The sequence below is a fragment of the Canis lupus genome, chromosome 1 (genome assembly GCF_003254725.2).
Source record: "Canis lupus dingo isolate Sandy chromosome 1, ASM325472v2, whole genome shotgun sequence".
Taxonomy (NCBI): domain Eukaryota; kingdom Metazoa; phylum Chordata; class Mammalia; order Carnivora; family Canidae; genus Canis; species Canis lupus.
Genome location: NC_064243.1, coordinates 120067567 through 120083731, shown reverse-complemented (window position 1 = coordinate 120083731; position 16165 = coordinate 120067567). Strand labels below are relative to the sequence as shown.

The 16165-nt window shown below is 43.9% G+C and overlaps 1 long non-coding RNA gene across 1 annotated transcript in view; it reads right to left on the bottom strand.

Moving 5' to 3' along the window:
- Positions 1 to 10943: 10943 nt before the first annotated feature.
- LOC112645598 (uncharacterized) overlaps positions 10944 to 16165 on the bottom strand; it is a 50138-nt gene continuing 44916 nt past the window's right edge. The window contains exons 2-3 of the long non-coding RNA XR_003127144.3: positions 13358 to 13403; positions 10944 to 12510 (exon numbers count right to left, since the gene is read on the bottom strand). This is a non-coding gene — a long non-coding RNA (uncharacterized LOC112645598). The remainder of the gene's footprint in view (positions 12511 to 13357; positions 13404 to 16165) is intronic.

The window sequence follows — 16165 nt, the reverse complement described above, 5'->3', positions numbered from 1 at the left end:
ATTCCAGATGCTCTCTTATATCCATAGTTTTCACTTACTAGTCTTCCTGCCCAAAGTGCTTCAATGGATCATATCCAGCAGTATATTTCAAATGACAAATGACCCCATTATTCAAGGAAACTCAGAATGGCTCAACATAGGGAAATATAATATTACTATAATTTTGGATATCAAATATGATAGAGGAAACATCTTTGAGGAAAAGACATTTGATAAAATTTAAGTCATTCCCAATTTTTTAAATGCATAGAATACTAAAAGTAAAATGTTATTCCTTTAAATTTTTAAAACAAAATCCTATCTCCTATCTCAAACCAACCATCACCTACTATACATAATAATCAAATACTTGAACCATCCCTTTAAAGATAAAATCTTCCCTTTAAAGGTAAAATCTTCAGAAAACTGCCCACTATCATCAGCATTATTTAACATTTTTTTCTGAAGCTCTATCCAAAGCAATATGATAAGAAAAAGATACACAAAATACAAATTTAGTAAAGGAGAAGAAAAAAGGATTATTATATACATATTTTATGATTGTCTCCCTAAAAAAACTATCTGAAAAATCTTCTATACTTAATAATAGATGTGAGATACTCAAATTTAAAAATTAAAAATTTATAACTTTTCTAAAGTAAAACAATGATCAGTTAGAAAATATAACCAAAAATATACACAAAATGACCAGAATTAGTCAGGGAAAAAAGAAAATTTAAGACACAAACTATAGACATTTAACTCCCACTTACTTAGATATAAAGATATTCATACTATGATTGCTTCTCCATTTATTTATTTATTTACAACATTATTACAATTTTTTTAATTAAAAATGCAGTAAATAGTCCAGGAGTTTCACAAATAGTTTTGCAATCAGAGGGTTTATTCTGATGGGACAATGCCAACTGTTTTAAGTTAAATGACAATTTTTTTAAGAGACAAAGTATTCATTTGGGATTACCCAAATAGAGCTAAACCTCTAAGCCACCAGGGCTGCCCTTTTCTACATTTTTTAATTTAAATTCAATTTGCCAACATATAGTATAACAGCCAGTGCTCATCCCATCAAGTGTCCTCCTCAGTGCCCGTCACCCAGTTACCCCATACCCCCCACTGACTACATGACAAATTTCAAACTAAGGAATTATATACTTTATTTACTTTATTTATATACTTTATTTATAATTTTAAAGAGTGAATTTATTATCTATTGACTGTATCTCCATAAAAATTTAAATTTAATTTATCTCCATAAAATTTTAAATAAAAAATTTAGAGAACTGACCACTCACCCTGACACAGGATTGTGCTGACCTTTATATGGTGTTTGAGTGTGTCTGTGTGGAAACACAGACATAGACACACAATGACACGTAAACCAAAACAACGCAGCTTCCAAACTCATTACTGAAGATCACGAGACCTTCAGCTTCCTTAGAACTTTCCATGGTGCCCAGTGGAATTCCACATCACTACACAACTTGTCCTGCATCTTGGTCACACATGATTACACTCCACACTCATTGGAATGGGGAGGTGCACATGAGTACCACTAATCTTTATCCTGGTATTGCATGATTTATGGTTTGTCTCATTTTGCAGACCAGGAAACATAGACTCTGAGAAGGGCCAGCCCCAGGGTCCAGAGCAAGAGCTCCTGGTTTTCTTCCCACAGTAAGGTCAGCCTGGAAAGTCTTCCTCATCCCACATGGCTCCAGGATGTGGCCCCCTCATCTCCTAGGAGTTGTCACGGTGAAAGAAAGGACTATAGTGCTCACATTTCTTGCCTTCTAGCAGGATTTACCAAAGATGCCTCAATGCTGAGATGCTGAGAATTACCTCAGCAGCCATCCAGCCTCTCCAAGTCCCACTGAACCAGAAACTCAAAGCAAGAAGGAGAACTTTTATTTTAAAGCCCCTTCACAGGTACTTCTGATGAGGCAAATTTGAGAAACACTTCATTGCTTCCTTTGATTCTCACAGCCACACCATTAACACTATCTCCCTAGAATCCATGATTTCCAAATCTCAATAGAAATCTGGGTAACAGAGAAATTAACAAAGTAATCTGGAGCATGGATTCAATTATCGGTGATTATTTGTGGGGAGTGAGGACCTGAGACACACCCTGAGGAGGACATCACCCAGGAGTGAATGATGTAAGATTCCTGAGAAATGAACTCAAAAAACAAAGACAAGCAAAAGTCAACAAGGTGACTTGGGGGTGGGGGTGGGTGCAAATCTAATTAACGATCTGAAACAGGCATTGGTCAGGGCTTAGGAAATGGCCACTTTGAAGGGGGAGAGAACTTCATTAACCCTTCTTCAGTGAATCAGTCATTTCTCATCTGGATGGGTATCCTTAGGAATAATCACACAGAAAAAAAAATAAAATTAAAATAAATAAATAAATAAAATTTAAAAAAAAAAATTTAAAAAAAGGATTAATCACACAGGTGTGCAGAAGCGAATTTCCAAGCCATCTAAAGCTGCAGTGTTGATGACAGCAGAAAGCTTCAAGCAATCCAGCTGTCCCACAGCAGAGGGTGAGGGGACTAAAAACCACTGAGTAAATTCATAGAAGAGCACACTGTGGAACTATTTAAGAAGATGTGGATTTGTGTCCCTGTACTTGAAAAAAAAATGCACATAATGTAAAATTAAGTGAGAAAAGGTTGCAAACAACATTTACATGGGCCCTTTTTTGTTTTAAATAATTACATATATTTTAAATAATTACATATATTTTTGTTTTAAATGATTACATAATATAACATACATAATATAACATACATATCTATGTGTATACACACACACACACACACTCACACACACACATAATTCATGGAAGCAAAGATTTCAGTGGGTGAATACCAAACTACTAATAATGGTAATAATGGCTGTCTTTTGGTTTCTTTCTTTCTTTCTTTCTTTCTTTCTTTCTTTCTTTCTTTTTTCCTTCTTTCTACCTTTCCTTCTACCTTTCTTTCTTTCCTTACTTCTTTCTTTCCTTCTGCTTTGCTTTGCTTTGATTTTTTGCCTCTCTGTATTTTTTAATGTTTCCAGGATTATTTTTTCAATTTAAACCATAAATATATGTGTATCATATGAGCTTCCCAGGACCTTCTGCAGCTCTTGGGAAAGGCCACGCTGACCAGCAGGCCTGCACGAGTGGAAGACAAAGATGCACAGCATCACTCTGAGCATTGGCCTGGGATGCTCCTGGTCTCCTCTCCAGCTTCTGCTCACAGAGAGGCGAGGCTGGCTCAGGCCCCGACGGTGACGCCTATGACGGCGACAGGGAGGTGTGCGGAGCCGGGCTCGGGCTGTGCCAGCTCTCGCTAATCCTCTGCAGTATGGTTCGCTGCTAATTTGTCATGGCACATATTTGCCTTATGTCTAATTAGCATCAAATTGCAAACTGCTATTTGCTAACAATTTGTTGCATCAATCTGCTTGAAAATCTATAGTTTGGAATTGGATTGCAACTTGCCCTGTCTATCAAAATTCTCGTTCACACATACACAAAATAACTTCCCCTTCCCGCCAAAAACGTCGCAATGTTTGTAGTGGCACAAAAGGAGAGCGATGTGGGTTTTTTCTTTTCTTTTTTTTTCGCAAAGGGAGAAGTATAACCATGGGGTATTTCCATTTGAATGTCCGGGCTTTGATTGTCCTTGTCCTGGGAACACAGCTGGATGGTGCTCACACCCAGAGAGAGTGCTGGTCCAGGCCTCTCTTCGAGACTTTTCAGAAAAATCAAGACACATAAAAAGACCAGAAATCCAGTCTTCAATCCCAGAAGTAGGACTCCCCTCTTCCAGGTCAAGCTATGCAAGGACAATTCTCAAACCCATGCCTTCAATCAATCTTGCTGAGGTATGCAGTGTCCCCTGGCAGCATTTCCCATGCATTCACCCATCTCATGCCATCCAAGGAAGCCAGGGTTAATATTTTCTTTATTTACAAATGGTGGAACTGAGGCTGAGAAGATGAATGTCATGTGTGGAACAGGTGCCAGAGCAGGAACTGAAAGCCAGCCAGCAACATTTTATGGCCTAGTTGACCTTCTAAATACCAAAAATAGGTAGTGCGATAATGATGATAATGATAAAAATCGTATAATGAAATATGAATGAAAAAATAATGAAATAAAAAGGAAATATATTTAAGTATCACATCTCACTCGATAGTTCAGCCTTGTAAGAGCAAAACATCTAGTTGGCTATTTGACATTTTGGTTTGGAAACTTGCCCCATGACAGATTGAGGAGTCAGGCCTTCAGACTCTCCTTGTGGTCTTAAAAGCCACTCCTGGTGGTCCAGTTAGAATGAAGAACTGTAATCTCCATACTGGCAGGAGAGATTATTTCTGTGGAGTCCAAGGAGAGTCAAGAGTGACATTGGGGTGGAGATCTCCTTCTTCCCTGGTTGCCAGATGGAGAGAAATAGAAATTCCCAGCACAGCCAAGCAGCTGCTCCATTGCAGGGCACAAGCAAGATAGTTGGGACCTCCTTTTTTTTTTTTTTTAAGATTTTATTTATTTATAACAGACAGAGAGAGAGAGGCAGAGACACAGGCAGAGGGAGAAGCAGGCTCCATGCAGGGAGCCCGACGTGGGACTCGATCCCAGGTCTCCAGGATCCGGCCCCGGGGTGGAGGCCACGCTAAACTGCTGAGCCACCGGGGCTGCCCAGTTGGGACCTCCTTATCCCAGGATGCAGTTTCCTAAAAATGCTCCCTTGGTTAGAATTCCTTAGTCTCAGGAGTGACTCAGGGGTGAGAGGCTCTTCCAGTGTGTTTCCCCTGTTTTTCTTAGCATCCCTGAACAACCCTTGCTTTGGAAAAACAAAACAAAACAAAACTCCATGCTACATGGCATGAACATTCCTCAAAAAATTAAAAATAGAGCCACCATACAATCCAGCAATTCCACTCCGGGGTATACAGCCAAAGGAAGTGAAAATAGGACCTCAAGGAGGTACGAGCACCCCTATTCACTGCAGCATTGTTCACAGTAGCTAAGATGTGGAAACAACTTAAGTGTCTGTCCACTGATGGATGGATAAGAAGAGGTGGTACATGCATATACATACAATGGGATATTATTCAGCCATAAAAAAGAAGGGAAATCTTCTTATTTGCTACAACATGCAAGGACCTGGAGGGCATTATGCTAAGTGAGGTAAGTCAGACAGAGAAAGACAAATACTACATGACCTCACTTACATGTAGAATCTAACAAAGCAGAACGCAGAGAAACAGAGAGTAAAGTGGTGGTTGCCAGAGGCTGGGGGAAGGGTGTGGGGAACAGGGAGATGTTGGTCAGAGGGTCCAAACTTCCAGATATAAGATTAACAATTCCAGGGAGCTGGGGTGCCTGGGTGGCTCAGTCAGTTAAGCATCCAACTCTTGGTTTCGGCTCAGGTCATGATCTCAGGGTTGTGAGATCAAGCCCTCCATTGGGCTCCATGCTCAGAGGGAAGTCTGCTTGAGATTCTTGCCCTCTGTCCCTCTCCTGCCCTCACTCTCTCAAATAAATAAATAAATATTTTAAAATTAACAACTCTGAGAAGCTAAAATACAATATGGCGATTATAGCTAATAATACTGTATTATATACTTGACAGTTGCTAAGAGAGTAGATCTTTAACATTCTCACCACAAAGAAGAAATGGCGATTATGCAATGGGATAGAGGTGTTAGCTGATGCTATGGTGGTCATCATTCTGCAACATGTGAGTGTATCAAATCAACACGCTACACCTTAGACACTTACATGATGTTATATGTCAATTACATCTCAATAAAGCCCTCTTTGCTGATATTTTAAATAACAATACAAGTCATTCTTACTATTATTATAGTCAAAGCCTCTAGTTTGTAGCTTTTCCTTGGAATTGCTAGGGATGGAGATAAAATATCATCTCAGAGATCTTCAGAGAAGGAGCTAGAGAAATAACAATGTTCTCTATAAGCTGACGAAATAGGTCCCTCTTTACTCCCATGAATACAGTCAAGAGTAATTATTTTGGTGTGAAAGACTGATGTTCCTTCAACAAATGCTCATAAAGCACCTTCCAGGGTGCCATGACCTATCATAGGTGTTGGGATGGGAGTGGAACCAGGTGACCCCAGCCACGGCAGAGCAAAAGGAAGTGACTACTCACGGGAATGAGCCAAGTTCTTGGCAAAACAGCCTAGTGAACAAACATTGGTCTGCATCAGACAAACAGAGAAGGCTTCCCATACAAAAATGCCCTGAGTGGAACAGGAGGAATAAGATCTGGGATGAGAGGACCCTTCCAGGCAGAGGGAGGAACAGGTGCAAAGGCCCAGAGATGAGTATGTACTTGGACTCTTCTGAGAAACCGGAGCATTGCAAGCGACAGAGGTCAGTCCCTGGGCCTTGGCCTTCGCCATTTGGGAGCCTCTTCCAAAAACCAGAGTCTTGGGATGCCTACAGAGCAAGTCCTTTCCCATTCTTCCTTGAGAATAAATTTGCCACCATTTCTCCCTTGGGCTCGTTGAAGGAGCTAGGCAAAGGGAAGGAAAATTCTGAGCTGATTTATTCAGACACAGAAGCAAGTTAAGAAGCTTTCTTTCTTCACATGTGCTCTTGGAATGACTCTTCCACTCAGTAAGACTTTAAATGACTGCCCCATGACAGGATCTGAGTAGAAATGATGCTACCACCTACTGCATAGATATACATTTTTCTCTATTTGACTGGAAGAAGGCCAAACACCGCATTGATCTGCAACCAACCCAGAAGTACACTGGGGAAGTAAATGGAAAGGTGCCCAGGAAAAACAAATAATCCCTAAACAATGGCCTCTAAAAGGAAGAAGGACATGTACTCTAAAGAACTGTGCTCAGGGATTGTGTTCAAGTCGACTCAGATAAGCCTTGGAGCATCCACCACTACATACAAACACACGTGTTCCAGATCTAAAAGAAAAGGCAGGGAATTTGGGGGTCACCGAGGAGTAGTGACTAGGAGGGCAGCAAGACCGTGAGGACAAGTCCATCTGGAGGCCAAGGACAGTAGTCTGCCCAGGATGCAAGGGCCACTCTCACTCACCATGCCATGTAAGGTCCATACCAGGTAAAGTGCTTCCTCATCAACACAGCGGAAGAGTGGTACAAGCCATCCACCAAGCCCAAGACGTGGCCCCATGGGGCAAGGTGGCATCAGGGAAGGCAAAGCCATTGTGTGAACTAATGAAAGCCTGAACAAGCTCTTAGGATTCAGTTTAAGTCAGATATCAGAACAAAAGAGCTCCTTAGAAGCCAGGGGTACAAGTCTTCTGATTCCCCCACTAGTCTGTAGAATCTATGGTAGAGGCCCCACGTCCCATCAACCCCACTCCCTGGGTGAAGTGGATACACTTTCCCTACCTGTGCATCCTCCTTCCAGGTAAACAAAAGCCCAAGGTCTGAAGCAACAATAGGTGTTTTCCTGCCACCTATTGTCCTTAGGAGACGGTGGCTTTAATGGAAGAGACAAACTCAACCGTGGACATGCAGTGATCCCACTAGAGTCTCCTCCACATCAGTCTGTGGGAGCCACCCCGGATCTCTATACCCTACGGCAGGCCACTCTCACATCTCCCCCTGCCTGTGCCACACACTGTCTTTCACTTTTCTCAGTAGCTCAGAGACATGTCTGGAACTTCCACAAGGCTCCTGTCAAAATGTCGGGCTGCTAACTATTAAACTTTATTCTGATGTCTTGCTTTTCGGGAATAATTACTCTGTACCTAAAATGTTGGCCTGTTTACTGCTTGTGCAAAAAGATGACAATAAAATCAATGTTGCACAATTCCCCAAAGTCCATCAAAGTCTTTCACAATGTTAATGGATCGGTGGGGCTAAGAGGTGTGAGCTCATGCTGGCCTGAGCGGATGCCCGGCTCCAGCGAGGGAATGTTCTTTCTTTTATTGGCCTGATCACCCTGTCTGACAAATTCATTCATTCTGAAAAGCTGGCTCAGACCCTGGGGTGAGAGCAGGGGTGGGATGGGGACAGAAGTGGTGATTGCAGATTGACAAGTACATGATATCACAAGCCTGTGAGCTGGCAGGCACTTACAGGGACTCGAGCATCCACCACTCCAATTCCATTATCCAGAGACAAGGACACAGATCCAGAGAGGGGGAGTGATCCACCCAAGGCTCTACAGCCAAAGAGCCGTGAAGTCAGACCCAGAAGCGGGTTCCTACTCTGAAATTACATCCACCATTCTGCTCTCAGAGTGGAATCATTTTTTCTTTTTCGTCTTGTGGCATTCCCTCTTAGAACATAGACATGGCTCAGTCCATTAGGCATCCAACCTTGGTTTCAGCTCAGGTCATGATCTCAGGGTCTTGAGTTTGAGCCCCACATCAGACTGCATGCTCTGGAGGGTGCTTGAGATTCTCTCTCTCTCCCTCTCCCTCTGCTCTTCTCCTGCTCGCATTCTCTCTATATATCTCTCTCAAATAAATAAAAATTAAAAAAAAAAAACATGGTCACGGACATGTCTAGAGCAACATGACCCCTATGGCCAAGAGGGCAGGCTCTACTATGGCTCCTTGTCATGCAGGTTAATAAGGTTCAAGCAAGGCTTCCATGCTCAGAGATGTTTCAGGGAGGCTCTAAAACTTCCCCTTGTTTGCAGTGTGTGCTGGTAGATCAAAGGTTATAAGAAGTCTTTCAATCAACATCACATCCAGGGGCACCTGGGTTGAGCATCTGCCTTAGACTCAGGGCATGAGCCCGGGTCCTGGGATCGAGTCCTACATCGGGTTGCCCAAAGGGAGCCTGCTTCTCCCTCTGCCTGTGTCCCTGTCTCTCTCTCTCTCTCTGTCTCTCATGAATAAATAAATAAAATCTTTTTAAAAATTAAAAAAAATAAACAGCATGTCTAGAGTGTCCGTGAGTATGGCACTTTGGTGAGGGGAGAGGTGCAGAGTATGGGTTGGAGAACTCATCTCAGTGAGCACTGCACATTCACTCGTCACCGCATCGTACTTGGTTGGGATGGTGATGGCTGTGGAGCTGCAGGAACCGGTGTGGGAAAGGCTCTGTGGAACTAAGTCAGGTGAGGACAAGGAGAAGGAGGAGAGTGGTGCTAATAGACCTCACTGAGTCATTCAAGGCCCCCGTGGGGGCCGGGGCAGTTGGAGCGGTCTTATCCTAGCGTGTGGATGGGGCAGGAGTGGGCTACATGAAAGAAAGCCAGGAGCAGGGACATGGAGTGGAGAGAGACACGGCACAAGCTGTGATGGAGCAGTCCCCCCGGTCCATCCAGTGTAGGGTCACATGTGACCATGAGGCATCCAGGGACAGTGGAAGGCAGGGGCTGGGCCACAGGGCATTTGGAAGGACCAGCACTTCCCTGGGACTGATGCCTCAAATGGATGCAAGGTCCCCCAGTACTGGGGTGTTGAACAATTTTTGAAGGGAAAACTTCACGTGGCTTGCTGAAATCTGTCATGAAGCCTGCTTCCTAGATTCCCTTCTCTTTTACTCAGAAAAACTCAATTGAATCAGGGAGGCATGATTCCCCGTTAGAGAAATCATTTCTCCTTTCCTCTGGTGGGTTAGATTTGTTTAGGTGTTCACTGATCCTATACTTGATTAATCACCCCTGCTGCCTTTTCCCAGCTCCCCGGTGGGGCCGTGGAAGTTGCTGGGCTCCAGAAAGTCATAAGGGTACATTAGTCCCATGGCCATGTGGGGACCCGCTGCACCTTGGACCACCACGCCACCATTTCCCATTTGAATTTCTCCAAAGCTCCCTGGTAAGAACAAACCTGTCCCAAATACTTGTTGCGGACTCCTCTGTGAACATAGCCCCACCACCACCACCCATATACTCAGCCGCACTTGAACTAAACCCTCCCGCCTGCCCTCCTCCAGTGGAACTGGATGAAGGAGACTCTCCGGGGGAAGCAGGGAGAGAGAGCCCACCAGGACCAACAAGAAGAGGTGGGAGCCTTGAGTAAGATGGTGAAAATTGAGTCCAAGACATTAGGAATGAGGGATGGGATGGAGAAGTAGAAAGAGGAGAGGGAAATGCATATTTAGTGAGGGAGAGAGAGAGAAGCTTTCCATTGCTCCCGCAGTGGGTCCCAGCTCCGGGCATCCATCACCAGGTGCCTGATGGAGAAACTCTGTCCCCTTACCTATGACCAGCGGCGATGTTTTTTCAACGATTCCACAGGAGTCAAAAACCCAACAAAGCGCATCGCGGGCGCTGTAAAGGGAGCATGCTGCTCGTGTCTGTGACCACTGTATGCAAAGCTTGGCATTAGTCACAGCCAGGCCGGCTGTGACAGGCCTGAAGTGAGGGAGATTAATGCGAGGCTGGGGCACTTTATTATTGTCATTCTGTTCTTTCAGACTCTGCCTCTGACTTTCAATTTTGCTCCAGAATTAATTGTCTGCTCCCTACAGTATGACTGATGGAGAAGGATACGCGTAGCCCAGGCACCTGGCTCTGGCCTTGACAGTCTAAGGCCCGGCGCGGGATGTATTGTACGCGGTCAAAGCAGGGGACAGACGGGCATCTCGCAAAGAATTGGCCTGCGCCACACCTGCCTTCAATCAGATGTGACCAAAGACCATCCTTTGCTAAGAATTACCTTTGCTTGTAGAGTACCTAAAAACATGCCCATGCTCTTGTTAAGGACTCACCCTGGAGCCCAGAGCTCAGTTGGTTGGTGGAGTCTTTCCCAGCCCTGCGGTTCTCTGATTTTCTTCCTGTTTCTGGGCAATAAATTCGAAGTGCAGCCTCCCAGGTCCCAGCCTTCCCAGATGTGAGCATGTTTGCGAGCACATTACATACAGGGTCTCTGACAATAGGAAGGCAGTGTTGGCACCAGTTTCCAGTTGAGTTAAATATTCACCTCTTTTCTCGTTACCCCACATCATCATCCCTCTTTTCAAAAAAAAAAAATTATTTATATATTTTATTACACATTTAAACCAAAATGTCTCTCTCAATATAAAATCCTGAAAGAAGTCTCCAACCAAATAGCCATGTTCTCTGCTGTTGAAGGATTTGAGAGCCCAAGGCGGGCTTGTTGAGCCGAGAAGTGAATGGATGAATTCATGCAAAGTGGTGATCCTAAGCAGAATGAAACATAGAGAGGCATATTTTGTTTTCATAAATAAATAAAAAACCCTCGGAGTCATTTTTCAAGCCAAGTTCAGACACTAGCCATTGTTCTAGACCAGCAAGCCACATTCCCACTGCAGATGTGTTCATGGAAAGTTCAGTGCGATTCTTCTTTTTTTTTTTTATGTTAAAAAAAAAGAGATATTTACAGGCTTTACAAGGAGGAAGGGAAGTCATCGTGGAATATATTCACAACATTCACCTCCATGCTCTGGTCTGGATGTGTGTGGTTGGGACTGATTTTCGACCTGAGGATTACACGTGGCCGTTATGATGCATGAGATGTGTGAGTTTTTCTGGCCCTTCCCAAATAAAGTTTTATTGAAGGGGCATCCAGTATTTCCGAGGCACCTCTTCCTCTACACTGGATCCGATTGGCACCTGACAGGAGGGAAAACCAGCCAATAAGGGAAAGGCAAGTGTCGATGAGCTGAGAAACGTTTTAAAGCCTGGTTTTCTGTAGAACCTTCAAGAGTTCCTCCTAAATACGCCGCCTGACTATAACCTGCAATAAATTATTACAGCTTTAACTCATCTGGTACTTTCATACGATTACGGTATTATGTTAAAGGGTACAGAAATATATAATATGCTCAACTGTCTCCACAGTTGATACCAGAGGGGAAATTACCACCACTCAGTGAAGAAGATCCAACCTCATTACATTAATGATTTATCACAATGGGAAAATGTGAAAAGTAACTAGTTGCTTTTATGAAAAGAGGCAGCTTTTCCCACTGGCAACTCCTGCAGGCTCTCGGAGAAGAAGGATTTAGAAGGAACTCCAGACGGTCACGCTCTCCCACCCCCTTGCGGATCTCCCTCTGCAACCCGAAGGAGAAGGTGTGCGGGCAAACGTTGGAATATCCTTCAAACTTGACATTAAGTATTCAAATGTTACTTAAGCAAAGTGTGAGCAATTAAATTAATCAATCTTCCCAGCCATGTACAGAACAGATGTTCAATAAATCCTCTTTGCTTACAGTGAGGGGGGAGAGTCCACTTTTAACTGTCCTTCAGCGATGACACTGTTCAGGCGTCCTCCGCCAGCCTCCTGGGCCACCGGCAGGCACTTCTGCTGCACTTTCCTTTATTATAAATAACAACAGGCCACCTGGCCTACCTGCGCTACCTGGGAGCCGCAAGTTTAATGATCCTTCCGACGCCAGGCTCTACTCTCTCCTGATCCCGGGTAATGGGGCTGATGGGAAAGGCGACAGAGTGACGGCTGGCAGTGACGGATGACTTCTGGCCATCTTGTGCTGCTGACAAGCGGTGAATATGGGCCAGTGTTGCAGAAAGGTCACAATCAAAGTATTTGCTTGACTTTCAAAGTTTCTCTGCAAAAACAGGCAAACAAGCCAAAACCATGGAGACTTCCAACAAGGGGGAAAGCACCAGTCTCGTTCTGGGGGTGAGGGGGGGTGGGGGGGCTGGGGACAGCTTGGTCTCAGCTTGGTCTCAGCACTAGAAGATAAAGAAAAGAAATGAGTGGCCTCAATCAGAAGCTGTGGCTTCCGTGGGAATAGGAAGCCAGACACTGGGGAGCAGGAGCCCTGCGTTCTAGGCGTGAGTGGTTCCCAATGAGTAACTTCACCCCTGGGCTTCTAGGGGCAGAGAGGGGAGCCGCTCAGTATGTGATTCGGCCTCCAACCCTCAGGTGGCCATCCTGAGTCTCCCTGCCACCCTACCGCATCACCCCAACCCCATCGGTCCTCTCGACCTGCTGCCCAGGTTGCCGATCTGCAATTCATCGAAAAGCTCCACCCTCGGATGTGCCAGCTCCCCAAGACGGCCAGACCCGACCTGCCCACCGTGGCCTCCCTAGCTAAATCCCTTGTCCTATAGGGGAGCGTGGGAAAGCACTGGGCCCCAGGCCCACAGTGCCACTCCCTGCCCCAGCCTCAAGCCCCTGACCACGACCCGCCACAGTCCGCGAGGCCACTGACATTCAGAAGTGGCGGTTACAACGCCTGCCCTACAGATATATAACTTCAACCTTTTGAAGGCTGCCTTTCCATATATGGACTTTATCCACATTTTAATGAGGCTTTAAAATCTCCAAGATTAAGCTGGTATTTTATGTAGAACTGCCTGCTTTTTATGATATCCTGACATGTTGTACAACATTTGGCGACTATATTGATCCTTATAAATTCAGCATCTATATATATTCATGAAAAGTACCTTTTCTCCCCATTCGGGCCACGAGATGATCCAGACACACATTTCCCTGAGTGGAGACAATAAAACCGCAATTGTCATGGTTTTGAGCGTACACAATGTTTCAGTGTTTTCAAATTAAACCCCTTTTACCATCTGCTTGCAAAGTCCTCAGTGAGGAAATGACAGTGTCTTTCCAGGTATCGGATGGTGTAAATGCCCCTGTTTCTCCTTCAGGTGAGCCTGTGATAAATCCTGCGGGGCCCAGAGAGGGCTTCCTCCCGCGTGGGACATTATACATCTTCATGCCCTCATGTTTGCCCGACCACAGAGACCAGCCTCCCCGAGTTCCCCTGTGCCATTTCACGCTTTTAATCTGAAACAAATGATGGCAGGGGGGAGAAAAAGCATTATCACCTTGGCGAAGCATCAGGAGTATAAAAAAATAAAAAATAAAAAAAGAAGAAGAAGAAGAAGAAGGAGAAGGAGAAGGAGAAGAAAGGGACTATGGGCAAATTCATCTTGAGCTGCTACAATCAATCTCTCACCTAAAGAAATACACAATAACTAGGCGGGAAAGAGCCAAGATTTATGACTTAGAAACATCTACACTGACCAGCATATACCTAGTCTTCTTGGCTCCCTCCCTACCCGAATGGCTCTCTCTAACAGTTACAATGATAAACTGTCTCTCCCTACTGTTTTACAAGTACATTAGCTTTATTTAATGAGATCTCAGAGTAATTTAACAGATGTATATAGGACATAAGACTAGGAAAACTCTTGCTACTTCGGTACTTTTGCCAAGGTATTCTAGGACGGCTAATCTGAGGTGTAGCTTTATGTTCTTTGCAAAAGTATTATTCAAATTTTCGGGAGGCTTTTAAAAATGATTTTTAATAGAAATATTATATGATGATCGACGAGCGAGCCACCTGCCCATGCACTTGCATTCAGCCCATCCAAAGCCAGGATAAATGGGCTTTCAGAAATCATGGGGACTCACTTACATAGTGAACTGTCATGAAGAATGTCACTGTCAGAAATTAATAAATCTGTAAAAAAAAAAAGTCTCCCGTTCACTCACCTCCCAGAAGCAGTAGGGACACCCGGGTATGAGGAAAGGAGAGAGGGCGGGCACAGGGAGAAAGAGGAGGACCTCCCCGAGGGAGACGGGAGGCTCGGCCAATGTCACACGCTCCCGCAGAGGAGGGGACCCAGGCTGGTGTGGTGTAGGTGTCCCTGCCGCCTCGTCCCTGCGTGCTTGCCAGGCCCGCCTCCCCCCCACATGCTTCCTGGCCAGCCTCCCTCTTCCTTCCTTGACATCTTGTACCATGCAGGGCTCTGGTTGCTGCTAAGGGAGAAATGGCAATGGTATTCACTTTTTAAAAATTGCTTTAATAAACTACCAATTAATAAGCGAGACAAGGAAGCCAGGGGAAATTACCTGATCGTGCTTGAAATAAAATTAAAGGGGGAGGGGGACTTTTTTCCTCCTCATTTTTCCAAAAGCGCGGGGATCCTGCTCTCACACACCAGGGTTGCGATACTCAGAACCAAACCCTCCGAGACAAAAATCCATACAGCATGGCACCACACACTCATCTCAGCGTCAAGTCATCCTCACTTTCAAAGTGGAGTATTTGGTTTGCTCCGTGATTATAAAAAAATAAAAAAATACATTGAGAAAACAGAACAACAACAACAAAAAAAGGCAACTTAAAACTTCACTTAATGGCCATACCGGTTCTAATTGTGCTTGTGGCTTTTTTCTTTTAAAAACATGGTTTTCTCCATGATTATAAAAAAAAAAATACATTGAGAAAACAGAACAAAAAAAAAAAAAAAGGCAACTTAAAACTTCACTTAATGGCCATACCAGTTCTAATTGTGCTTGTGGCTTTTTTCTTTTAAAAACATGGTTTTCTCTATGATTATAAAAAAAAAAAAAATACATTGAGAAAACAGAACAACAACAACAACAAAAAAAGGCAACTTAAAACTTCACTTAATGGCCATACCAGTTCTAATTAATTGTGCTTGTGGCTTTTTTCTTTTAAAAACATTGAACTATCTTAAAAAAAAAATAAAAATAAAAATAAAATAAAAAAAATAAAAAAATAAAAACATTGAACTATCGGTTGCCTTTTATTGAAACATTTTATGTTTTTTAATCCTTTCAATTCTTTGTAGGTCTAGTTGATATTCACCATTCTGCAGAAGTGTTCCATGCCCCTGTCCCAGAAGCCTGGTACAGTCCCTCACAGATGGAGTCCCCGGGAGAGCGCTCTCACATGGGGTCACTTCTGAGCGCACAACACATAACGGCAGGTGGGTATGGATTAAAGCATGTGCCACGTGTGTCTCCATTCAAGGCAAACACATGCAGCATTCTCCATAATATAATTTTTTTTTTTACCGTGCTAATGGCTCCTTATGAATAACTTAAGAAATCCAATGTGGTCTTTTTAAAATACAGCATTCATGGTGAGCAAAAAAATTTTGCTCAAACGAAAGGTTCTGGAACTTAGTGGTCACCCTACGAAAACGCAATGGGAAATCACAACACCCCAGCTCACTCTGGGGGTGCAGGGCTTGCAAAGGAAGGGGAAGAAGGAGAGATGGAGGGACAAGCTGACAAGTTGAGGGGGCGGAGCCTACCAATCGGGCAAGAACAAATCTGTTGCATGAAATTTCATTTCTTGAGAGCTATACATCAAGTCGGATTTGTTTAATGAGGTTGGCACCAGAAAGATGTATAGAACATGTCAGACACCCGGTACCAATGCGTAGTGGGGGAGAGATAACATCTCAGGCTCTGACCACTCACTT